At 37.0% G+C, this 26759-nt stretch overlaps 1 pseudogene; it reads right to left on the minus strand.

Moving 5' to 3' along the window:
• Positions 1 to 787: 787 nt before the first annotated feature.
• LOC122144666 lies at positions 788 to 26204 on the minus strand (annotated as a pseudogene).
• Positions 26205 to 26759: the final 555 nt, after the last annotated feature.

A 26759-nucleotide genomic window follows, 5' to 3' on the forward strand; every position in this document is an offset into this window, starting at 1 on the left:
CTTTATTTCTGAGAGTGTAAGGGTAGGTTTAGGGTTGTGGTAGGTGTAGACATTCATAAACCATAATTTTACAGGTAGCATTTTTCGTTGTAGAATTGTACTACCCACTGTTTTAATGGGAGGTACCTGACAGGGTAGGACAAATTGGCAGAACACCAGCATTGTAGTCTTACATCTCTCCCAGGATCAGGAAACAGTCAAACATGACGACAACGACAACGACAACATGGTGCCGGCGGCAACAGCGAGAATCAAAGTTATGCCTTCTTTCTTTGCTGAAAATTTGGTAGGCGTTATGCAAATCTTCCCACACAGTGACATAGATGTGGGGGCGTGTTAGAACGAGCCGTTTTAGGAGGGCGTGGACTAGTCTTAACTTTTATAAAGAATATCTGAGAATATCTATATTTCAGACTTTAGGGATCTTATCTATTCACAAACCCGCTTGTAACACTCCAAAGAGAAAGGAATTTTAAATGAATCACTGGCAATGACAGATATAGCCTAAAAAGTTATTTACAACATTTTGTACACTTAAGATTTTTGTTTTAATATTGAGGAGGTAAAGTTTATTGGCTCAAACAAAAACGCTAATGCCATTATTGTCACACAGCTGAAAAACATGGCAAGCCATGCAGTAATGTCACAGGGAAACAGATTTTTCAATATTTGATTATTTTTTACAGTTAGAATAAAGGTTTAGGAAAAGGATATTACCACAATTTGAAATAATGAAAAAAAAATAGTAAGAAAATAATTAAAAATAACATACAGTACTTTAATAAAATGTGTAATTGTGTCTGCATGACCTGTGATTCATGATCAAATGTCATCAAAAAAATCCCAAGCCATGTCTGGCTGGTCGTCCACCAGCGTGGGAAAAAACATTTGGGATCTCAAGCCCAGGACCTGCAGGGGGGAAGTAGGAAATATTACAAAACCATACTATACCATGTTGATTAAACAACTTATTATTATTATTATTTATTTATTTATTTATTATGGAGTTGATCATTAAATGGCAAAAAATGTGCTATATACTAATGATTAGGTAAGCCCTTTGTATCAATCATTCAACATTGCATGAATTTTGGAAAAATTGCAGATTGAGCTTAAAATTAAATAGAGGAAGTCCTTGTCCAGTATGTCAGGAGCTCATCTGTATTTTATAAAAAAAATAGTCCTATGGGCCCATTCATATAAAATCTGTCGCTCACCTGCTTGTTCTCTTGCTCTCTTCCGACTGAGTCGATCAGCTGTGTAACTCAGATATTTTTTTATTTCAGTTTCACAGTCGACCCTAGGTACATTTCGTTTGGATGCAGCCTCTGAAAGAGGAACCTTGATGATGAATGAATTCATACTCTGAGCTGAAGACAGTTTATACACTCTTAGGGTCCAGAGTTCTTTTTTACCCTTAGCCATTGAAGATTTGTAATTTGAAATGGTAAAGATTGCAGACAAAATCCAAATAAAATACAAACATTTTTGGTATGTGGGAAATGTTCATGCAGCGGTGAGTTTACCTCTGATCACGTCTGCGGTAAAGTCAGCTGAGAGAAGGGTTTCTTATTTCCTCTTCCCTGCCAGTTGAATTCATTAGCCAGATCATCGATTAGGACATGTTGCATAATATTCTTAATCACATCCCTGTTTCCAAAACCTCCAAGTCCTGACAAATATTTTTGGACCTGTGAAGGAAAACACTTTTTATATATAATTGTAATTGGTGTCAATCACTGCACTGAATGAACAAGTGTTTATAATGGTCAAATGTAATGTAACACTGTACTTTTATAATTGTCTGTCTGTATCATTTATTCTTAACAGAAGCTTTAAGTAAGATAAAATAATTTTTTGAGTCCAATTAGCATATATTTTATTTATTCGGTAGATAGTTGTGGAAACAAGAGGAACATTAAATGCTGTGTCGACTCACATATGTTTTTACGTGTTGTTGTTGGTGTTGAGCTCCCTTTCAGTTTTCTTTCCATATCTTCAAAGGTTCTAAGAGGCAGATTTAGGCTTGTTTTAACTTCTTTAGGTGGAACGCTAGTACTGCTGGGCACCTCGGAAACTGTATTTGTCTTTGAGTAGTTTCTTTAACATAGCAGAGTTTTCCTGAACTGTGCTCTTGATGTCTCTCAGCATTTGGAGGAGCTCATCCTTGTCTGTTGTGTAAAATGAGTTGTGATGTAATTACAAAAAAATAAAACAAATTCTCCAAACTGATTATGATAAACAGAAGTTGACTCACCATCACGCTGACCTTCTGGCAGGTGATGCAGGAGCAAGTTGGTGTTTTTGACCATTGCTTGAGTGCTTTTCAATTCTTTGTCTTTTTAATATTGGAGAAAATCCAGTAGCTAATAGATATCGCCTTTATATGAAAATGAACAATACTTAATTTTTTTTATATATATATAAAATATGAATTCTTTGAAGGTCAGATCTTTGAGCAAACTTTTGTTTTGGGAACAAAATGCCAAATGTCTTTTACTTACCGTTCTTTCTGTTCTTCAATAATTTTTTTGCTCCTCTTTTGCCTTATCGGAAAGTGACTGCAATAAGATAAATATTTTCATATTGTTTGAGAACTTAGTAGATAGTACAAAATCCCATATTTAAACAATTATTTTTAATAGTGCCCCTTACCCAAATTCTCTGTGAAAGCTAATATTAATTTCTCCCATGGTTTCCCTCCTGTTTCAGGTTTCATTTCTGTTCTGAACAGCTTCGTGCACTTATCTGTGGATTTGAATGGGGGCCATAACATTGTTTCTCTTGTCTGAGCACAACCAATGTGATGGTGCCACCATCACCTCATCTGAGGTCCTGTCAGAGTAAACAACAACATGCATACATGGTCCAGTCTAGAAGGGGAGGGAAAAAACAAAAACGAGACAGTTTACAACTGATTGCAAAATAAATATGCTATATGCTCAGTTTTATAGTAAATTTGATCAATCACAAAATTGACCAATCAAAACATCTCAAGTTGACAAAATATTTATTTGTCTTGTCAGAAAATAAATCTTTCATTTAAAGATGTCTGATTACTCCGAACTTTTTAATCTGTTGTACTAATTTACTTAATTTTTCATTGTCTAAAACTAGATACAGTACGCCTTGTGTTCATAGGTTTGTTGAAAACTATTATGAAATATATGCATTTCCCCTTATTGATCACTCAAAATGTGGTCGGCCTTCCACTAAGGGGGCTTTTACACTAGCACTTGTGGTGTTGCACCTTGGTTAATTTGGCATCAGAGAGTTTCAATTTGTTTAGTTAATGTAAATGCTGTTTTGGGAAATGCTGCATACCCACAAACCATACCCACCTAAAAAAGGGGTGTCTGGGGTACCGTTCATTTCTGATGTATACTGCAATCATATACTAAAACCATGGAATTTCGTGAACAGCTATTTTGATGACATGGATTGGGTCAAACTATATACGGTATTTATTATGCTTTCTTGCTCCGGATTTCCTAACAAGCATGACTAACACGTCCTGCAAACAGAGAGAATATATATCTCATATCTTTCTCATCTTCAGCAGAAACTAACTTCTTTTCTTGAATATTTGCATTATGAGTAATTACTCTTTTTTTTTTACAACCAGCAGGGCTATTATTTTCTAAAGGTGCTCATGTTGGATTTGCAAAAAGTATCATGCGTCTTGAAAAAAACTGAATTCATGTGTTTTTCGGTTTATTAAACAACCAGCTAATGCAGAGGGCAAAGCATGCCAAGCATTAAGTGATACACTGGGCTTGCGCGAACTGGGGTCCATTCGCGGGCACCAGGCCAGCCGTTTGTCTCTCTCTCAATTGAAACATCTGCAGATTCAGTATCTACTTCTGGTGCTCCTTCTCTGATAAGGTTTTTACACAATAAGAACTCCCTGAGACTAGCCGGCGTTGACAGCTTTGATTTTCTCTCTCATCCTGAATACGAGACAACCTCCTCTCAGTTGCAGATGCACGATGTTGTGGGGACAGTGATCATACAGCCAGCTCCTGAAATTTTGTGTTACCATGACACTTTGGACTGAGGACTTCAAGTTAATCATCCAGAGTTTTGCCTGAATTATTTGCAATGATGAGGGTATCCATGTTGTTTAAAGAAGTGGTTGCTATTGGCAAACGTGGACTTTTCACAGTTTTTCATTGCAAGTGTTTTCTCAGTAGACAGGTATTTTTTTATAAATGCCATCACTCTGTGGATTCTGTCAATCGAGCCTCTTTAGTGTATGGAATTATTGACCTGAAGGTTTGTCTTTATAGAAGGACACGGGGATCCCGTCTGGTCTTAGGAGTTGTGTCCTGACACCTGAAGAATTTACAGCTGACACAATGTCAACCTCCTGACTGCATGTGAGTTTTCTTTCATCTAATAATGACCCTCTCATCTGTCAAAAGTCATTTTCTTTGAGATTCAGCCATTGGCTACTGTCTGTACTGAAATTCTTCAGAAAAACTTCTGTCGGGGTCCTTGTTGTCTCCAGTGACACAGACGATGGCGCACACATCGTAGAGTTTCTAGCTTACACTTCTGACACCGCCACATACATTCTTCTGGAACAAAGAAATAATCCAACCTGGACAAACTTGACTGTGGAAGTGGAATGTATTATTCTGCTCTGTGGGATTCTTTCTTCTCCAGATGTCAACCAGCTGAAGAGATTTCATGAATTTTTTCACACAACAGCGCAGCTTTCTGTGGGTTGTGCTGTCCGTCACCTCTTTTGAATGGATTTGGTTATCTTTGTCAACAAATGGATTGAGAACCTTGTTGAAATCTCCACCGATCACCAGCAGCCATGTGGTCATTGACTGCAGGTATCTTGAAAGTTTATCAAGGGTTTTTGTGTCTTTTTCATGGTTATAAACACTCACCGGAGTGTACATCACTTATTTGTTCAAAATGTGGTCTTTTCTTGACTAGTATGGCTGTTCCCATTCGGGACATAAACTTTGTGTAGGAAACATACCACTCGTTTTTTTAGACATTCTATAATGTGTTCATCTCCTACTCCAATGTGTGTCTCTTGTAAGAAAACAACATCAGCATTTTGTAGTTCTTTAAATTGTTGATCTCTTTTTTAAGTTCATTAACATTCCAGGTGATGAAGTTTATGGTCTGCGTAGCCATTAACAGATCTGCTCTCACAGACCAAAGATCATTAGCTTAGTAAGTTCCCTGTCAAAACAAAGAGGGATGGGGGTAGGAACATTTTGTTTTATACTTTGAGATAATTACTGAGGTTTTGAGTTTTAAACATTCTGGTGTCCAAAAAATATTGCTTTCCCTTTGTTGTATTCTTTGTCCAAAGTTAATTTCGACTTGGGTGCTAAGTTTGGTAACAGTGTTGTCTTACACTTGTAAGACAGACTATCATTTAGCTCTCATCATTTCTCCCACAACTGCCAAATCCTGCTTAACCAGTTGTTAGAACCCAGCCTCCTCTTATTATCCACTAATCCAGAGTCAGGCCAAACAGTTAATGTTCCATTCAGTGCTGGCATGTGGCAACGTCACAACATGCATTTTGCTAGCACATCTGGCTTATAGAATAACTTATAATTGGTTTAGAATTCTGGGCCAAAAATTGTTTGTAATTGCCAAACCAAGCTCAAGTATAAATATAACTTTAACCATTCCTTCCCCATCTTAGAACTGTTCTTGCCAACAGTAGCAAAGCAGCTTTTTCATATGTTTGTAAAGATGCTGTGGAATCATAAGATATTTACAAATCTTTTTTAGCCATTTTATTGATATATTTTAAATCCCTTGCCCCCATGCCTAAACATAACCATTTCAGTGTCTATGCAAGCCAAAGTAATTGTACATATTACACTGTTGTTTATAGAAGATACATATGAATTCTCATTAGATCACAGAACCATAAGCAGCTTATGTGATGCATGTAAATTTATAAACCAGTGTTAGTTTTCGTCTTTGAAGTACATCAAGAAACCTTAGGAATTGCAGATATTTTAAATATATTTAAATATATTTTAAATATATATGCAGTTTCCCTGTTTGACTCTCGTTAACAAGCTTGTATTATTTATCTGATTAGTTCCACATTTTTTACGGTCTACAAATCACGGATCAAATACTTGTTGAATTAATTAGACAGTTATACATGAAAAATTATACTTGTTGGTCTTTGGATTGTTTTTAAAAAGTAAAAAAAAAAAAACTTTTTAAAATTTCAGTTAACTTTACGCAGCTCAATTTAAAGGAAACGTTACCTTATATCTCACAGGATAATGTCTGCAAGGACAGGAGACTGCAGTCGATTCAGCTGTCTAGTGTCAGAGTAAGATTTCCAACCTTAAATCTGATTGACCTGTGGGTGTGGACTTCTTGGTGTGCGTTAAGGTGAGAAGTGAAACAGAAATGTCCTACTTTGTGAATTTTACTTGAAATTATTCAAAATTTATACAGAATAATCAAAAATCAGTAGAATACACTTACATGATTACAGTGTGTATTGATTTGCTTGCATTGTTTTATTCCATAAAGTTATTAGCCTTTTAGACTATCAAATCCGGAGCTTTCGTTTTCTGATAAATAATAGGTATAGGTTTCAGGGGAAATTAAAGCGAAAGCATGGAAAGTGAAAGTAAATTAATATTGACTTTACACTTCAGGCAAAATGGAAATGATCCAGTCTGAGTTCAATGGATGTTTAAATATTTGTAGAGATCAGTCCACTGAAGGTGAGAACCCAAGTGCAGTTTATTTACAGAAGTGAAACCCAAAACATCCAAACAAGAAACGAAGACTTGACGAGGCATGAAACAGACTTGACAGAAACAGACTTGACGTGGCATGAACAGACTAGACTCAATGACAGCAGGTTACAACATTAATACACGACCAGAGACAATAGCAAATGACTGCCATTACTGGAAGCTCTGAGGTCATGGGGACAGTCTCTGTGACAGCCATGACATGGCGAGACTCTGGAATGGTGGCCATAAAGTGACGAGACTCTGGATGATCAGCTGTGACATGATGAGACTCTGGATGATCAGTTAAGATATGACTCTAGAAGGCCAGCCATTTTGTAGAGAGACTCTTGTGTGGCAGCTAGGGTGGCCAAACGTGCCATTTTCGCAGGACACATCCTGGCCAGGATTTTTATATTGCCTAAAATATCTACATTTTGTTTGCGCTGCGGAGACCAATTGTTGCATAAAGTACCGTGAGAGCTCTAGAGAGCAGACGGCTTTTTGTGCTTTTGAATCGCTCTCACGGTACTTTGATGTCATACACCGATCGGTATGCTCAGTGCTGCTTCCAGTCCAACACTAATATGTACACGTATTTGCATCGCTTTGACCATTCTCTGTAGATCCCACCTTCTCACGCACCACGATTGGTCGATTACGTACAATGTCTGCATGTTATTGGTCAAACGATCATTACCGTCATTGAGTATGAAAACAGGAAACATAAGCCAAAACCTGGATATTTTAGGCAATATAGAAATCCTGGCCAGGACGTGTCCTGCGAAAATGCCACGTTTGGCCACCCTAGTGGCAGCCATCTTACAACGGAGCTCTTCAATGAACGAATGAACGAAACAAAGCTCTTGAGTGACCGGCATGTGAGCAGGCTCTGGCTTGGAAGACGTGATGTGAAGAGGACTTGGCGTAGCAGGCATGACGGGAACAAACCCTGGGGTAGCAGCCATGATGTTAGAGGACTCTGGCTTGGCAGACATGATGTGATCAGGCTTTGACTTGGTAGACATGATATGAGTAAACTGTGACTTAAACTGGCATGTTGGGAGCAGATCCTGGAGTAGCGGGCATGCAGGCTTTGTTGTAGCAGACATGACATGAGCAGGCTGTGGCTTGGCAGGTGCTGCGGGACTGTGGATACCATCATCCACAGTTCCCACAGTGAATGGTGATCCACTCAGCCGTAAGGCATAGTCCTATATATTCGGCAAGGGACCAGTGAACTTTACCCCCAGGAAGCTGAGAGCAAATGGGCTCATTAAGACCCACCCGAAAGATGTCCATAAGGGCCACATCATTAAAATCCACTTGGTTATACAGTAGAGTCCACAAAAGTCCTGAACATAATCCTCAATAGCATAATTACCTTGACAAAGGTGGAGACGAACAACGGCTGGGTTCATATTTGGTGAGGGTCGTGTATTCTGTAAAGATCAGTCCACTGAAGGCGAGTGAGAACCCAAGTGCAGTTTATTTACACAAGTGAAATCCAAAACATCCAAACAAGAACAAAGACACACTTGACTTGACTTGACTTGACTTGACTTGACTTGACTTGACTTGACTTTTGACTTGACTTGACTTGACTTTTGACTTGACTTGACTTGACAGCAGGTTACAACATTAATACATGACCAGAGACAACGGCAATGACATGGCTACTTATAGGCTACAAGGCAGAGATACATGAGGGCAAGGTAAACATGACAAACAGCATAAATAAAACTACAAAACAAAAGACATGAAAACAAGAACATGAAACAAAACCCCAAAACAGACATTACATATTACACACTCCAAGACATTCATTATTGTATGTTAAGGCTTCAGGTCTGTTATCATTCTTATTATTCATTATTATATTTTAGTGAATAATGATTCATATATATAGAAGCATTAGCATTACCATGGGAGAGGTTTTGATGGACAAGCGTCATGTGCACTTGTCCATTTTATTCTGTATAGAGGTTTAGGCTATGTGCAGGTTTTTTGTTTGTTTGTTTGTTTTGTTTTTGTCTGGTGTGTTGAAATGATACATTTTTAAATAAAGCTTGATTGCTATTTATCTCTACAAGATCATAGTTTTTTATTTATTTATTTATTTCAGGATGGTTAATTCACCAAACTTATATCAGCTCTGTTTGAGGAACATTCTGAACATCAGCAGCACAGATTTTTTGTTGACCGTCGCATAGCACAAAAGTATTAATAAACAAAACTTAAGAGTTTGCATTTCTCTTTTGCATGTCAGCTTTTTAAAATTCTGCATTTGCCCTTAGGCTGAGGTTGCGTGGCTAAGCTATCTCGTGCGGGGTTTTCGGTTTGCCAACCTGGCCCTCGAAGTTGATATCCAATGAACATGTGAGACACAGCACCAGTGTTCAGGTGCACAAGGCGACGCAACGAGCGACTCGTCAAAGGGGCAGATGAACGTTGTTGTCAAATGTTGTAAAGACTGAGCAAGACATGGCGGGTGGTCGTATATCGACATAGTTAAGGCCAGTGGCAAGGAGCCCAAAGAAGGCCTCCTGAATGACGGGGCTAAGCCGTCTCGGTATAAAACCATTCCGAGTCCGTTCAGATGCAGCTATTTGGAGAGGGGTCGACAGCTGTACACGGCAACAAAGTTGACGAATGAGCGCGGACAGATGAAAGGTGGCGAGTGAGTTGTCAAACGAAGCATGGGGGACTGGAGAGAAGTAATTTGTTCAGTAGTCCTGGGACCACGGTAAAGTTACTAAGGACGGTGCGCGGGGCGTCGCACAGTGCGCACTGACACTACATAAGGGGCTCGGACTTGTACAAACATGATGCATTTGTTTGTACATTAAACTACTCAAACAGTAGTATGGAAGTATAGCGAACCTTTGTAGTACATGTTTCACAAGAAGTAAAAGTGCCTAATACTATACACAGTGTAGATTGCTTATTGCAGCTGCGGTAATATTAAGGCAAAGCCCATCATGACACAAAGTATTTATCAGAACATACGCGAGGGCTACCCTTTACTTTCACACCTTAAGTATATTTGCAGTAGTAGCAGAGAAAATACTTTTAATTAAAGGGTTTTTAGTTCTGAAAAAAGAGAGCCAAACAAAAACATAATGGAGTGTCTTTATTTTTTGAACCCATAGTATCGTTCGTCATCAGTGTAAGAGTAGTTGTCTAAAAATACAAAAAGCACATCGTAAAGAGCAGAAGAACTCATCTGCAATTCTGGTTTATTTTGAGTGAAATCACATGCAATTTGATGAAACATTGGAAAAAAGCGACATCAGATATAGGCTAGGTTTTAAAACAAAAAGATTATTTACAATAATTTATAGCACATTTAGTGCGTTTTTGTTTAATCCTGATGTGGAGGGGGCCCCTGAAACGCTACAGCCCGGTGGCCCCATTCCTTTTACCACCACTGAACTGTGACAATTCATTAAGTATGTAAGTGTCAAATTGAAATAAATTTCTCAAAATATGTATGTTTAATGGGTAAGTGGGGGTCTACCACTGACCTCATGATTGATTTAATCATGCTGCTGATATGAGTCTCTTTGGAATATAAGTCACAGCATGTTATCAGATGATAAAAAATGTGACGTACATTTGCCAGAAAATTATTTTTAGTCACATGTTTAAATATTTAAGGAGTGATTCCTTAACATTATACTGGAAAACACCTTGGGTTACAGTACGCTACTGAGCCGCTCGGAGCAGCTCTAATATGTAATATTTAAATTAATATGCCGTACCATAGAGCAAAGAAAAAAATAAAAAAGTGGAAAGTAACAAAAGCTTGTAGAATACATTTTAATGGGCATAAATATGAAAAATAACTGAAGGAAATTTGCTAACCCATGAATAATTGAAAGCCTAATTGAAAATTACAGGTATCAGTACTCTATTTCTGCAAGTACCAAAAAGTATCGGTATCACCTCGTTTTGGAAAATGTAGTATGAGTGCATCCCTATAGTTAAACATCATTATACAAAAATGTCAGACGGTATTTCCCTCTCTGGCTGGTTGTCCATCATCGAGTTAGAAATCACTTTGGAATCGCATGCCCAGGACCTGTAGGGAGAGGAGGTAGATATGGTAAAATATATACTATACATATGTCACTGAGTTAAAGGGTCAGTTCACTCAAAACTGAAAATTAGCCCCATGATTTACTCACCCTCAAGACATCCTAGGTGTATATCAAGTCGAATCCAAACTGGGTTATTAAAATTTGTCCGCTCCTCAAAGCTTTATAATGGCAGTGGGTGGATGTTTCTGTTCAACAGCCCACAAGAAGTCCAATTAGAGCACATCAATCCGTAATAAAAAGCTCCAATCACGACTCTGTGGGTGAATGAATAAAGGACCTCCTGTAGTGAAATCAATATGCTTTTTTGTACGAAAAATATCCATATTGAAAACGTAATAATCACGTTTATTTGGATGGGAGCACTTGATTGGACTTCTTTTGGGACTGTTGAACAGAAACCTCCGCCCATTGCCATTATAAAGCTTGGAGGCAGTCAGGAAAATGTTTAATACAACTCTGATTTGGATTCGACTGAAAGAAGAAAGTCATATACACCAGGAAAGCCTTGAGGGTGAGTAAATCATGGGCCTAATTTTCATTTTTGGGTGAACTAACCTTTAAACAAGGTGGTTTCTACAGAGTTGGGCATTTAATAAATGAAGATCACTTTAACAAAAAGGAAAACAATATTAGAAAATGTGACTGATTTTTTAATACGTGAGCTTAAAATCAAAATCAAGGAATCCTTGTACATGTCAGGAGCTCAACTGTATCCTAAATATAGTCCTGATAGCATCACATAAAAACATCTGTATCACTCACCTCCTTTTTCTCTTAGTTTCATCCGACAAGCTTGCGTAACTCAAATATTTTTTTATTTCAGTTTCACAGTGACCCATGTTGACATTTCGAGCTAATGCAGCATCTGAAAGAAGAAACCTCACATGACAAATGAGTTGGAAAGTCTCAAGTATTTGTTGTATAATGCCTCATACTCACAACTGTAAAGAGTTTGTATGTTCTTAAGGTCAAATTTGTTCTTTAAATATATTTTATTTCTACGCCTTTGTGTTCAGCAGCGGGTGTGTTGTTTTCCTCTGATCACATCTGTTAAAATAAGTTTAGAGAAGGCCCTTTTAATCTCCTCTCCCTGGCCAGTGTGAACTGCATAGCCAGATCATCTGTTAAGACTTGCGGCATGATATTCTTACCTCACGGTCCTTGGAAATAAATACCTCCCAAGCTTTGCAAAATATTTTACCTGTGAAGATTTATAAATTTACACTTTTTTTAATGCTAATTAGTCCAGTCCTTCCTCACTTAAATTGGTCAAATTATTGTGTATAATTACATTAAACTGTACATTTCTATAAAAAGGATGCCTGGATGCTTTCTCTTTATGGCACCTTTAAGCTTTTCTTAGAAAGATACATAAAAGTATTTGGAATTACCCATATCAGAGTATTCCTATAATTGGAACTAAAGTTATCATCAGGCGAACAAGAGGGGGGGGGGAAAAAAAAAACCAAAAATTCCATACTGTTATATTATTTTTTTATATACATTATTATGTTACAACTTTATTTTGTGATTATCAGCAAATAAATGAACAGGTAACCGTTAAATAGCGTAACAATGCTGTGATCGTCTCACAATTTTTTGCGTGTTGTTGTGTGCTTCGATCTCCATTTCAGTCCTGGCACATTTCAAAGGTTCTAAGAGGCAAGTTTTTATGTTTTTCTGAATGCTCGCATGTACTTCGGGGGGCTTTCAGAACCCGGATTGTCTTTGAGTATTTTGTTGAACAATGTCGTAGTTTTTGGCTGAACCCTTGACTCTTGACGGTCTCTCATCATTTAGAAGGATTGCAACCTGGTCGGTTGTGCCAGAATGAGTGGTGACTATAAATACCAAAACGCGGAAAATAAACTTCTCACATTAATTATGTCAAAAGAAGCTGACTCACCCATCATCTGACCATTGGAAGTAGATTCAGAGGGTTAAGCGAGGAAGTGGTTTCGCTAGCTGATTATTTGAACATTTCTTGCGTGCTAATCAAGGGTCTTGCTTTTTATTGTAGGTAATACATGCTTTTAATGGATTTGACCTTAAAATAAACAATTGTTTAAAAAAAAAAACAGTACCAACAATTCGTGTTGGTCTTTCAACAGTAAAAACATTTTTAAAGAAGTTTTTGTTTGACACCTAACGCAAGTCTGTACTACTTACCATTCTTCATATTCTTTGATTTCTGTTTGCCCATCTTTTTTGCCTCTCCAAAGTGTCTTGCAAGTCAGATAAATATTGTATTATCTATTTGAGAACTTGAACAGTACAAAATCCCAAATTAAACCGTTCTTTTACAGGGGTATAGGCCAGATGGCCATTTTCCACAAGTGTAGGATTCCTTTAGGGTCTTAAAGAAAAGTCTTGGTCACATAGTTTGGTTAAAATGTTCTCACATGGTAGTGTAAACTATCACCTTTTTTGCCTGTCAAAACAGAACTCTGTTAGCAGGGCAGTTTTGTAAGCATTTTCCTTCACACTGTTAATGAGCTCTGCTCATCCTAACCTCCGCCCTCCTCGTCCGAGCCGCTCTCCTGGGGGACTGTTACCTTAGTCCGCAATTCGATCGTGATAACTTGCTAATTAGCACATTAGTGGGAAAGGCAAATTTGCAAAAAGATTCATTCAAAAAAGCCTTACACTCACTTCTTCTGGATTGTGAAAGCTTGCGATCACTAATGATAGTCGCGTGAACCCATAGACGCATTTATGTAGACGGTTGGGGTGCGCATTCTGCGTCAAAACACCAACGTCAACACTTACTCCTCGTTGTCTTTCAGCGACTTGGATGGCCGGGAGACAATGACGGACTGCCATATTCATAATTACATGCCAGAGCAGCACACCTCAATCGCGTAGGAGTCGTGGTCTGTGTCTACATCTGCTGCAATGCGCGGGAGCTGTATGACGGATCACTCAGGGTGGTCTAAGGAAACGACGCCAACCAGTCTCGTGCTGACCCGCTAATCGTAAATCACACATCATGGGAGGGTCCTGTTTTTGGTGACGTCCACACATGGCTATGATATCTGCTCGATTTGCACCACGGGGTAAAGATGTGGCAGCACATTAAAAAAAACAAAAAAAAAAAAAAAACACTGGTGGATCTTATAATCATTATTAGGCGGGTGTCGTACACACACTGCCAACACAGATTTCAGAATCATAACCAACTTGTTACAAAGTGCATGTAGCATCATAATGAACACTTTAAAAAGTATTGACCATTACCATATTCTCCGCGAAAGATACTGCGTATTTCTTTTCCTCCAATGGTTTGCCTTCTTTTTCAGGGTTAGGTTTGTGACTGAACAGATTACATGCACCTCTCTGTGGATTTGACTCATGGAGGCCAGTAAACAGTGTCTCGTTAGTTCTAGGCTCACCCAATTGGAATGTAGCACCCATCACCTCATCGGAGTCCCTGCCAAGGTTAACAACTGCATACATGGCCTGCCCAGAGGGAATCGAGCGGACGAGGAAAAGGACAAAAACAAGACGGCATTTTAGTCGATGAAAAATAAATATACTCAGCTTATAGTAAATTGGAAAGTGACCACCACATCATATAAAGGCGGCGGGGCGGTGGGGGGGGGATATACAATAAATTAAAATAAAGGGGTAAAATTACAGATTATCACTAAATGGTAAATGTTTTAAATTTTTAATTATGTTTATTTTTCCCATTGTCTAGTCCAGGGTGTTAAAAACCGTGTGCAAGCACCCTAGCACCTCACATTTTGTACTCGCTTGTCCAAATCCCACACTGGAGATTTTGGTCCCCTTCAGAGCGCATGTGGTACAGAAAGATAAGTGGGCAAGACCAGGCTCCTTAAAAACGGCAAAGCACAGTGCCGTAACGCAACTACAATCCAACTATCCGCAATACCCACTCGGAGCACGATTCAAGGCTTAGTGTATCCCATCATGCATCATGTTCTGGAAATACAGTAAATCATGAGACTTTTTGCCGAGAGCTCGCAAGAAGTCAAGGAAACCTTTTCAATGTAAGTTAAATATTAATATAATAATTAGATATTACATATAATTTAGTAGAAGCAGTGTTTTTACATTTTATTGGTGCAAAGATGAGTAGTGCCGATATTTACTTTGTACATTTGCAACTGCTTTTTATCACTTAGTTAGAAGCACCACAAATTAAAATGATGTCATGTTATAGGGACTACTGTACAGACATTTAGAAGTTGATTTTAAAATGCAAAGTATTTAAAATTAAAATTAAAATTAAAATAAAGCTATGTAAACACTTGGATTTTTACAATACTATAAGTGTGTCCCATCATATGGCCAAATACAAGAAATACGTCATGTAAGTGGTCAAGTGCAAAGACTGCAAGTGTTGGTATTTGGAAAAGACATCTGTCTCCCTATATCTGAAACACCCATCCTAAAGTCTTCCAGTCCTCTACTCTACTGACGTGATGAGTTGTAGGCCGTATCATAGCGGGTATTTTGCTTTCGATTTAGACCTTATCAGAACATGCCGATCCATGTGTGAGCTGCATACTATAAAATGTCAGAAATAATATAAATAATAAAATTAAACATTACCTTGTCATAGTGTTTTCTAATTTATACAGAGAAACTGTTATATAATGCCATAACCTTACATTATAGCCCATGATTAGCCTATATACAGTACCTATTTATTACTTATATAGTCGTTTATCGAAATTATATTACAACTATTTAACAGTGTAGATATTATCTTTAAATATATATATATATTATCGCTAGATATATATTATATCTATATATTATATTGTATATTATGTATGAATTAAGTGTTTGCTGCGCTCTCTGTGCCCGCATGAACTAACCCTGGAACCATACTCTGCTCCAGAGCAGGTTTTCTTTAGAGAGCAAGTTCTCTTAAGTGGCTTACTTGCATACCCTGAAAGACATCGCTTAGGAAAACCGAAGCTGCGGTTATCCGCCGGCTTATCCTCAAAATACCCGGGTATGTCACATAACATGGTTTTTGGAATACCCCCTGAACTCACAGACAAAAGTTCTGAAAATGTGGTCTTCAGGGGCTTTCACATTAAAATGGAGATGGTCCTTACCAGCTAGAACACCACAAGATCACAGGGGGGTGGTAGGATCTTCCAACTCATCCACCTTACTTTGTAAAGTGGGGCGGAGATAGTAAGGCGGAGGTCCAGGGGCCCGTTTTCAATAAAGAGGTTCAAACAACTCTGGTTGAAACCCAAACTCTGAGTTGAATACCCTGGATGGAAAACTCAAAACAAACACATTTTAATATGGTTTCAGAACAGCTAAATTTGGTATTAGTTTCAGTCGACTCGGTGTAGGTTACACTGAGTTAGCGCATGCCTCGACTATGAGATGTCTATGAACAATGGAGCTATGATAATTATGATTCACCATGGCAACAGCACCAACAAAAAGACATCCGCATACTTCCGAGTCAATAAATAACTTTAATTCTTAATCACTGTTATAATATCAAAGGTAAAAACTGTAAATTATTTAACTAAATTTAATTTTCATGGTATCCCACAGCAAAAAAAAAAAAGAACGTAGCATCTAAAATTTTATAAAAACTCAATTCCATCAAGGTAAAGCCTTAAGCCTAAAAGTTTCATGGGTGTAGGCTACATGACTTTACAAACATTTGACATAGGTATTAAATATCATTCAGTGTCTATTTCAATGCGCAGGTTTTTTCCACGCTTCTTTCACATAGGCTTAAAATATTCTCTAATCAAACCTTTTACATTTCTTAATTACAGTAATGATATTAACAACTGACTTGTACTCAGTGGACAGCAAGAAGGCAGAGGCTCGCAAAGTGGGGGGAGAACCTGAACCAGCACCACGGACAGATGAAGAGGAGATGGTCAAGTAGAAGAATCTTAAAATCCAAAAGGAAAAAGAATAACTGTTGCTTTTGTATTTGTAGAAAATAAGGATGACCAAATAAATTGTAAATACTTTGTGTTTATTTAACAGCTGTGGTGGTGGTTACGGCATATATCTTGTACTACCCTCCATCTGGCATCCTTCCATTCCATTCAGTAATCAGCTTCATTTAATTATTGGGTTACTTCCAGAGGTTGCAGCAAGATGTTATCAAGTGAACATCATTTATCAGATTAGCCTCTTTTACAACACTGCAACACTGACCTGCAGTCCAGTGAAACTCCTCTTTGACGGATTTGTGCCCATGAAAAAATTCTCAGATAAAAAGCGTGAGAGGAACATACACTTTAATCTGTACAGCCACCTTACTAATGTGCTCTGCATCTCCAATGTTTTAAAGAAAAAAAAAATGTCTTGTTTTCAGTCAAAATATCAAGGGCAGGGCAGGCTAACTGTCAGGCTAAGATGAGTTCATCTAACACTGACCAATAGGAACGCATTGATATTACTGCTGACTTGAATTGTATTGTATATGTATCGTGCCCAAGATTTAATGACTTTGTTTTAAGATATTTGAAACCATTTTAACATGCTGCTACATGCGCATTCAGTTAATCAGCAGTTTCTAGCCATGGGGCCTTTGTCCCTGTTTTATGACAGCTGTACTTTATGGTTATTAGTACATTAAAACATTACAATATAAAATTAAAAACACATACATTTTTTTAACTAAATTAAAAGTTAAAATCACTAAATTAAAATAATATAAAACAGACTATATTTTATATGACAAGAGGAATAAACATTAACTCTATTGCTTACTGTATTAGCTAGCTTACATTTGATTTACAGTTACTGCTAACATAAAAATACACTTATGTGTACCATTAAAATTCTATGTCACATTTAATGTCCAACAACAAATATTTTAGCAGAATGCATATTTAATTCAGAATTATTGTGCTATTATTCTATTGCGTTCCATCTGTTAAGCGCTCATGCGCGCAGCAGCGATTGGTCACTCGCATATGCCTCGCCCACTACTGACAGCAAAATGGATATATTTGCATGACTTTCTAACATTTACAGATGAAAAATATACCTGTGACGTGTCAGTTATGCACTGAGGAAAACACAATGTCTCAAATGCATTAAAATGGCACAAATATTCGCTGTTTGCCATGGTGGATCGATTTGATCCATGATCGACATTAAAGGGATACTCCATAACAAAATGAAAATTTTGTCATTAATCATTTACCCCCATGACGTTCCAAACCCATAAAAGCTTTGTTCATCTTCGGAACACAATTTAAGATATTTTGGATGAAAACCGGGAGGCTTGTGACTGCCCCATAGACTGCCAAGTTAATAACAGTGTCAAGGTCCAGGAAAATTTGAAAAGCACCTGGCTGACACAGAAGAGCGTAAGCTTCCTGCGTTTAGCTCATATTTTCCAAAATGGCGCTATGGGGATGTGGAGAGGCACAGCGGAATGGGTTGAAATTAAAGTGGTTATTTGTTTCTCGCGTACAAAAAGTAATCGTCACTTCAACATTATGGTTGGAACCACTGCTGGCAGATGCGACAATTCGACGAGTCTTCCTTTCATTCCTTTACTGGACCTTGAACAGTGTAATTTACTTGGCGTAGCAATGGGAGAGTCACAAGCCTCCCGTTTTTCATCCAAAATATCTCTAAATTGTGTTCCGAAGACAAACAAGGCTTAACAGGTTTGGTAACAACTGGCGGGTAAGTGATTAAATTACATTAAAAAGTGACAAAATTTTTATTTTGGGGGTGGATCTATCCCTTTGAGGGCTCCTACAAGAAATAAGCATGCACATCAACATTATCCTGGACTGCACTGCGCACCTGGAATCGACTTAGTGATGATTGTGTTCGACTTAAAACTGTCGTTTATGAAACCGCTTTGTCCCAATTGATTTGTTATGTTATTTCAAGTCAGGTGTTTGGACTTTAATCCTCGCTTTGTTCTTAGCGTCTTTAATGAACAACCCCAGGTTTAGGCTCAACCGAGTAAGTTACCACTGGGCTGACTGTTTGTGTATAAGTTACCTCTCTGTCATAAGACGTCTTGCCTTACCCTCTTTCTCGGGTTTTGACAAACCTCCCTTCTGAACGAAAACTTGAGTTACCTTCCTTTCATGGTTAACAACTCAGCGTTTTTTAACTTAACCTCCTTTTGAAACGGCCCCTGTTTTTGTGCTTTCAAATACAGCTTGTTTGGCAACACATCACTTAGTACAAACCTTTAATGTGGAATTATATGTGTATATCATTAACTGTCAAATAATGAATTGATCTGAATTAAATTCTTGGCACTGCATGTTAAGGTACAAAAACCGCCGTAGCACTGTTTGATGTCAGTCTCATGAATTCAAGTATTTGCAGTCATGAATATGCCTACATTTTTTTTCCACGCACTTGCTATGATTTGTTAATAATTTTGACAATTACTTAATGGTGTTTATATCTGCAAACTCATAAAATTTGGGTAAAATTCTGTCATCATTCTGACACTGGCCATTCATATGATTCATGTAAATCCAAAGAGTTGTTTTTTGTGTTGTTTGCTATGAATTTATCTCAGGGGAACTGACTGTCTTCAAAGACGTTTTGATGGCATTACAAGAGTAACCAGAGAAAAGCTTTATTTCTGCTGTTCCATAAGTGCCATCTTCTGTAAGATGGAGAATTTGCAATTCAATTAAAGGATTAGTTCACTTCCAGAACAAAAATTTACAGATAATTTACTCACCCCCTTTTCATCCAAGATGTTCATGTCTTTCTTTCATCAGTCGTAAAGAAATTATGTGTTTTGAGGAAAACATTCCAAGATTTTTCTCCATATAGTGGACTTCAATGGTTTAAATGCTGCTTCAAAGGGCTCTAAATGATCCCAGCTGAGGAAGAAGGGTCTTATCTAGCGAAACGATCGGTCATTTTCATAAATAAATCAATATTTGTACACGTTTTAACCACAAATGCTCGTCTTGTCTAGCTCTGCGTTGCGTATGTGTACTGTGTGCCACTGTGTGTCAAAAAACTCCCATCTCATTTTCTCCTCCAACTTCAAAATCATTCTACATCTATATAAATTCTCTACATAAATAAATAATTTACATAAATTCTACATAAATAAAGAGTCCCACTTTTTCCATTGTTCCACAAATCACACATATTCCACCATTTCAAACGTACATTATACTGTGAAAAAAAAACATTTATCACCAAAAATGATGAACTGAAATAATTTTAATAAGAACAATTATAATAAATGTTTTTTTAATATTATACCCCATGTGTGAATGTCTTGCTTGTATACAAATTCTAACTTGAGGATAAAGCTAAAGCTAAAATGTTGATATTGAATGCTTGTTGGATAAATTAGTAGTAGCCTAATATGTATGTCTTTAGATCAGGGATGGGCAACTTTGATAGTGACGAGGGCCAGCATTTTTTCTCCTTTATACCAAGGGGCCAGATTACTGATCCACGTCCACACACCTTTTACACCGTCTTACTCAATTTCATTTTTATTGAAGGAAGTTAAAGTATAACTAATGTAATTTGTTTTTAAAGATTTTACTCAACTATAAAACTTGTGCAGTTATGCTAATTCAGAAGGAAAACTTTGTTGTCAGTGGACAGAAATATTATCCCAACAAGCCAATGTACACATCTCAATTGCATTGTCTGTAAACTTTCAACAAACAAATGTACAGAGGTCCTTTTTTATATTAGTGGCCTACCGAACATTCTCAAAACAACCTAAGAGGACAGTTAAAAGGGGCTTATTCAAAAAAATAAAAAATATTATTTCAAATGGTAGGCTACCATAAAAAGGATTTTTTAAAATCAAATTTAAGACTTTTAAAGACCTTTTTAAGAACAGCACTTCACATTTCAGCCTTTAAACAACCTTTAAGAAAAGGGAGTCAAAGGTATCATTATTATATTAATTTAAACAATTATTACAATTAATTTATGTATCTAATAACATACAATAGAATATATCTTATGGTGTCCTTAATGGTTTGGATTTTTTTTAATGCATAAGCTTTTTGTCGATCCACTGGTTCCATATTTTAAACTATGAAGCAAAATAGCATATGGGCTTATTGACAAGCAAACTCGTTCTCTGCCAACAGGTTTCACTTTCGGGGGAGAGGCAGAATATAGTGGTTTCCCAGTAACCGCGCAGTACACAAAGCTGACGTGCCAAAGTGAAGTGAAGTGAAGTTGACGTGACATTCAGCCAAGTATGGTTGACCCATACTCAGAATTCGTGCTCTGCATTTAAACCCATCCGAAGTGCACACACACCAGATGCATGGAACACACACACACACTGTGTAACACACACCCGGAGCAGTGGGCCAGCCATTTTATGCTGCGGCCGCCCGGGGAGCAGTTGGGGGTTCGATGCCTTGCTCAAGGGCACCTAAAGTCATGGTACTTGAAGGTGGAGAGAGAACTGTTACATGCACTCCCCCCACCCACATTATCCTGCCGGCCCCGAGACTCGAACTCCACAACCCTTGCGATTGGGAGTCCAACTCACTAACCATTAGGCCACGAACCCCATTAGGCCAAAGACCTCGTTCTAATTTAGAGTTTTTGTACCATTTGAGAGTTTTCATGGCCTTTCATGTAAACAACTTAACTTGAGGCGATTGTTAAGGACCAGCGCGGAAACCCTAATAAGAACACTAACCTAGTTCAGTGCGCAACATTTCCATTATGCATTTGGTAAAAAAAGTTTATTTGTTTGACTATGAAATTTACCTGTGAAATTTGGAGTCAAGTGCAACTCTGGATCGTCCTAGGCGTTTGTGAGGCATGGTTGTGATGGCGATTTTCAATCAAATACATATTTCCAAACAATCCAAACATCTAAAATACTGTTAGTCATGCGTCAGTTGTTTCATTTATTATTTGCTAATGATAGTGAATGTTTACAACTTATGGGTGCACAGCCTTACTAAACTGAAATTAATACAGGGAGCGGCTGGAAACTAGCGACCTCTCCTGGATGGAGATAGTATTAACATCATCAAACTTTTAAAACAATCTTTACGTGCTTTTGCTTTTTCAAATGTTTTAAAAAATGAGCATACGAGTCTAATATGATTCAGCGGGACCCGTACTATAAGACACTGCGGGGCCCAATCAGTTTGCCCATCACCTGCTGTTGATTGTTTTGAAAAAAAGTAAAGTAAGGACATCATGTATTGGTTTGACGAAACGACACGCTTTAGTAATTTTAGATGGAACTTTAAGGTCTTGTAACTAGACTTGAAAGAAAAAGTTAGCCTTTTATCTCTCAGGATAGTGTGCCGTCGATTGTGTCGATAAGCAGAGTGTCCGGGCGTTAGATCTGATTTGCGGCTTCTGTGAGTGTGGACTTCTCGGAAAGTGAACAGTAACGAAAGGCAAAGATAGGCTAGCGTGTCTCCTTAGGCGATTTCATTTGACTTTTATACTAAATAAAATCAATACTGAATCATATGTACTTAGTCATTGTTTAGGTTGTTTTGTTTTATTTCAATAATAATAAAGCTTATAAATCTTATTTTCTAAATCAAGTTAAATTACATGTGACATCATTTTCTTCAGTCAATACTATGTCCTGAGTTTTCAGTCTGCCCAAAATAATAGGTATAAGTTTATGGTAAAGGCAAAAGAAAGGTCAATGCTATGATAAAATTTAAGTGAAAGCATGCTAACGTGAACATCAGATCTTTAGGTCAAAGATGTACAGAGGATTTACAGTTTTTCAATATATGTAAGTGAGCCAATATATTAGTGATAATGGTTCTCATTGACAGAAGCCATTTAGCTTTACATTATTTTGGGAGATTCTTTTTGATGCACATGAGTCCATAGCAGTTGTCCCATTTTGTTGTGTATCGTGCGCTCCAGAGTTCCTTGTTATTTTAATATGTAGACAAGGCTTAATATAGTTTTGTGTTTTTTTTGTTTTTTTTGTTTTGTTTTTTTTTTTTTTTTAAATAAAACTTGATTGTGAGTTGTTTGTCACACGTTCAGATTTATTTGAAGAATGTTAAAATTCACCAAAACCACCCAGCTTCCATTTTTAGGGACATTATGAACAGCATCAGCAGCACGGGTAGCACTCAGCAGCAAGTAGGAAGGAGAACTCCAGTTTTTACGAGTTTATTTTCATGAAGTTTCATATGCACCCCATTTAGAGGTAAACATTGAAAAAAGGTGACAGAGGAAAAGTGAGAAAAGTGAACGTTTTGAAGAACAATGTATGTTTTGTGCTGATAGAATGATCAGCAGGTGTCAGTAGAACATTATATCTGCTAAACATTGAAACAAAAACTTTCACACTGTCAACCCTTTGTCAACCAAAATCTGTCAAAACATTTATTAAATATTATAGCCTATATATGACGCAAACACAGGGGGAAAATTTTAATATTTGCTTCATTGGCCAAACAAGAAAAAGCGATGCCAAAATAGTAACAAATGTAAAATAAAATAAATCTAATTTTGAAGCCTTGCAACAGAATGAAAATGCCTAAGAATGGCAATGATTTTGTTTTATGCGTATAAGTCACAGATTTATATGACAATGGATTTATGAAAGGAATATGAGGGGTGAAATGTAAAATTTCAAATAAAAAAATACACATTTTGACACAAAAAAAATTGCAAAAAAAATGCTGTTTGAATTCATACAGCCAAAATTGATCAACAAATAGGAGAAATTATATTAATTTCTGGTTTATTTTTAAAAGAAATCATAATATCTTGAGAAACTGAAAAGACAGCCTATGTAGAATCAAAGCTATTTACACGTTTAAAAGAAAAGTGTTGTTTGAATATTGAGGGAAATCAGACAATCAGACAAACATGCTAAGGTGACTACTGTTTAAACACTTGAAAAGATGCCCAATCATGCAGAAAATAATACATCAAACGGCATTCTCCAAATAAAATTCATGATTTCTTGGCAGCCTAAAAATTAAAAAAAATAATAATAATAATATATTTATATAGACACAATACCCAGTGGCAAATGGGAATTATATGATGAGATTAGATACATATATAGTTCTCACACAAAAATAAATGTTGATGTGTTTTGCACTTATGGCCTACATGCTTGTATGGCCTATAAGTAATGATTCAAAACTCTGTCACCAAAAAAAGGCTGACTTTCAGTGACTGACTGGGATGGTGCTGTCAAGGGTACTGTGTGAGATGTCACATTTTAGGATTTCATTTTGAGAACCAGCAGGGGAAAAGAACATACTTATACATAGAGTTGACTGAATAAGACCTGCTATGGACATTTTTTATTTAATTTAACATTAGCAGTTTTAAGTTAAAGGTTATAAGTGAAATCAAATAATTCAAAAATAAAAAAAATAAGAAGAAGAAATACACAATCAAATAATATTTGTCACTCACCTTCATACTCTCTTGGTCTCTTCCGACCAAGTCGATCAGCCTTGTAACTCATTTTTTGTAAATATTTTTTTATTTCAGTTTCACAGTCTACCAAGGTTAATTTTGTGCTTCTGAGCAGCATCTGAAAGAGGAAACATGAAAAATAATTTCTCATTCTCAAGAACTGCATAGACCCTCGTACAGATTGCAAATTATTTGTACACTCAAAAATGGGTTAGACATCTCATCTCTGAATTATTCCTTATGCTTACACTACTGAAGTGAATTAATGTGAAGACAAGTTTGTCTTCATCATTAGACAACTGCAAGACAAAAATCAGAATAAACCCAAACATGGTACAGTATGTGGAACTGTGTTCATGCAGCGGGTCAAGATTTACCTCTGATCAAACTGGTAAAAATAGCGCTGAGAGAAGGGTTCTTTTCCCCTATTACTCCTCTAGCTCCTGCCAGTTGAAACTCCTTTAGCCAGATCATCTGTTATGAGAAACTATGTTCAGCATTAATGTTACTTCGAATTACATCTTTTTTGCCCAAAATGAAACTCCAAGTCCTGACAGTATACTTTAACCTGCAAAAGATATTTTTATATTATTATCATTATATGACTCTCCAGGTTGATGCATTGGAGGTCAAATATTTTGTATAATGGGCAGTCAAATATATTTCTACACTTCATATCTGTCTATTGTTCATGCCAACATAACAATGCTAATTTTATATCTTTCATTTGCTCCATCTTGCACTGACTGTAAAGAACCAGAGCTGGGTGAGAGAGAACTTATAAAGTTCTCAAATATGTGAGCTAGCAAGTCCATCAAAAACAGGTTCACAATAATGCAGATTAATAAATACATTGTAAACATTGTGGTTTTGTTGCCATGACATTAATTTCTGTATGGATTTCCAAACAACATTTCATATCCATTTAGTTCTTTCATTTGATAAGTTAGCCATGTATAAGAAGGTAATGTATAGTAGCAGAGCTTGTCATATTGCAAAATAAAATAAACCCCTTGAGGATACAAGTGTTTGTTTATTTTGTCATAATGATTGGCTGACCCTTATAAAAATTCCCTGTATAGTGTCTTTAAATTGCTGCGTTGACTCACATATTTTTGGCATGTTTTTACATGTTTGAGCTCTCGTTCAGTCCAGTCCGGACACATCATCAAAGGTTCTAATCAGGTGCAGTTTGTGGTTTGTTTAACATCTTTAGAGGGGGCCGCTGGTACTGCTGGGACCTCGGAAAACAGGTATTTTCTTTGAGTAGTTTCTTTTACATAGCAGAGTTTTCCTGACCATGCTCTAATGTCTCTCAGCATTTGGAGAAGCTGCGATCTCGTGTCTGTTGTGTTGTAAAATGAATTGCAAGTACAAAAAAGAGCAAGCAACAGGCTTTCATTTTATTTGATTAATTGACAAATATGTTGACTCACCAGCAGATGACATTCTGGAAGCAATTGGTATAGAAGGCCTGTGAAACTAATTATCGTGACAGTCCTTGAGGTGTACAGTCTCAGTTTCTGTCTTTTGCTGTTCCAGGAATTCAGTGGATAATTGAAATGGCCTTTTATTAAAAAAATAATAATAAAAATTTAAGCAAAAAGTATAAAAAATATTGTTAACCAAATATTAATGGAAAAGAAATGTATGCACCTATGCTGTTCTTTAACATGTTTTTGATCGGGCTCCTTAGCCTGATCAAAAGTGGCTGCAATAAAATAAATATTTGAGAAGTGAATAAAAACAAAAATATTCCTACATTAATTTTTATGTAATTTTGAAATTGTTAGCTCCTTACCATGTTCTCGCTGTAAAGCTAATATTTAATTTCTCCCATCCTATTGCAGGCTCATCTCTGATCGTGAACAGCTTTTATACACTTCTCTGTTGATTTGAATGGAGGCCATAACATTGTTTTCTTGTCTATGCTCAACCAGTTTGATGCGGCCACCATCACCTCTTCTGAATTTGGCACGGGTCACAACTGCAATACATGGTTTTTAATGATGAAGACAGTTTATCAATTATATAATTATTAACATTTCAACAGTATCAGCATTTTCATATATTGGATGAGGTACATTATGAACAACAGCAGCAGTAGTTTTGATGTTGACTCAAACACACATTTAAGTGTGTTACTCAGGAAATATAGGAGTTTGCAAATTGTTTGCATTTCTCTTTTTTCATAGTGCTGTGTTTGCCCGTTAGGCTGAGGCTGTTGCAGGTGTGAAAACGACAGTAAGGGTGTCCAATAACCAAATGAATTTCAATCATGGTCTATATATTGTTGTGTATAATTGTTCTCTGTTATAAATCAATGGTTTTAATCCTCCCCACCAACAACTTGTCACTCACATGCAACAATTGCAGCAATCAGCAAACATTATACACTTTGTACAATCCACTCAGTTGCTTGACAGTCAAGCCCCATCCTACTAGTTTCTTCTTTTTTGAGGGTCGTTTCAACTCAGATACAGTAATGTCAAAATGGGAAGACTTTATATTTTTAAATCTGAAT

This window comes from Cyprinus carpio, unplaced genomic scaffold (assembly GCF_018340385.1).
Source record: "Cyprinus carpio isolate SPL01 unplaced genomic scaffold, ASM1834038v1 S000006749, whole genome shotgun sequence".
Classification (NCBI taxonomy): Eukaryota; Metazoa; Chordata; class Actinopteri; order Cypriniformes; family Cyprinidae; genus Cyprinus; species Cyprinus carpio.